The sequence below is a fragment of the Chrysochloris asiatica genome, unplaced genomic scaffold (assembly GCF_000296735.1).
Source record: "Chrysochloris asiatica unplaced genomic scaffold, ChrAsi1.0 scaffold00515, whole genome shotgun sequence".
Lineage (NCBI taxonomy): Eukaryota > Metazoa > Chordata > Mammalia > Afrosoricida > Chrysochloridae > Chrysochloris > Chrysochloris asiatica.
In genome coordinates, this window is record NW_006409033.1 from 505,259 (window position 1) to 506,424 (window position 1,166).

The window sequence follows — 1,166 nt, forward strand, 5'->3', positions numbered from 1 at the left end:
GGGTATATATTCTCTTGTTTCTCCCTTGCCCATTGTCGTCCTCCACCACCACTGAAAAGAGCTGTAACCGCTGGAAGAGCTGTAACAATAAACTACTGTCAGAAGGATCCTGCTTGTCGCGTCCTTTATCGGCGAGGGCGCGCGACATTATCCAGCAATTCTTCTTCTCTGTATTTACCCACAAAAAATACAAGCCATAACACTAGTAGATATATGCACACCAATGTTCATAGCAGCACTATTTACAATAGCAAAAAAGATGGAGACAGCCTAAGTGCTCATCAATGGATAAACAAACTGTGGTATAGACACACAATGGAATATTATGCTACCTTGAAGAACAACAAGGAAGCTGCAGCTATCATATAACATGGATGAACCTTGAGGACATTATTTTGAGTGAAATAGTTAGTTGCAAAAGGAGAAATACTGCATAGGACCACTACTGTGAAAGTAAAAGAAAAATCACCCATTCTAAATGGGGAGGAAGGTGATTGTTTACTGTTACTGGGATGTGGTAGGTGGGGTAAGGGAAGGGAGGGGAAGGTAGAGCACAGGGTAGGGAATAAATACAGGAAGTTTTGGTGCTAGGGAAGAGGGCAATATACACTAAAGGGGAGGGGAATGGAAGAACAGTGTAGATGGGGAAACAATTAGGCAGGTTTGCATGGTCTAAGCGGGACAGAAGTAAATAATGATGTATGTACAACCTTGGGACAACAGGGCTCTGGGATACAGGGATTGAGACATGGTTAGAATTGGCAAAAAGGTGGAAATTTATTTTGAGACACTTATCTGTCTTTTGAATCTTGGTTTCTCTAGCATACCATTATAAAATAGACACTTGAGAGGGAGAGAAAGAAATAGCCAGAAATATCACCATAGAAAGCTTGTAAGTCTGTCTTCTGCCTATAACTGATTGTAAATACCTAAAATGGGACTACATTGTGCCCAGTGAAGGAGGCTTCCTGTGGAGGCTCTGCATTACATAAGACCATAGGTGGAATCCTTAACCTCACCCAGAATCTTCTGAGGTGGGAAAATTCCACTCTAAAGGACAAACAAACTAGCCTGGCACAACTAGAAGACCAGAGGATACTTCCTGAAAGAAAGACCAACAGGAAAAATACAAAACAATAATGGCAGTCTGACTGATTACTACAAAA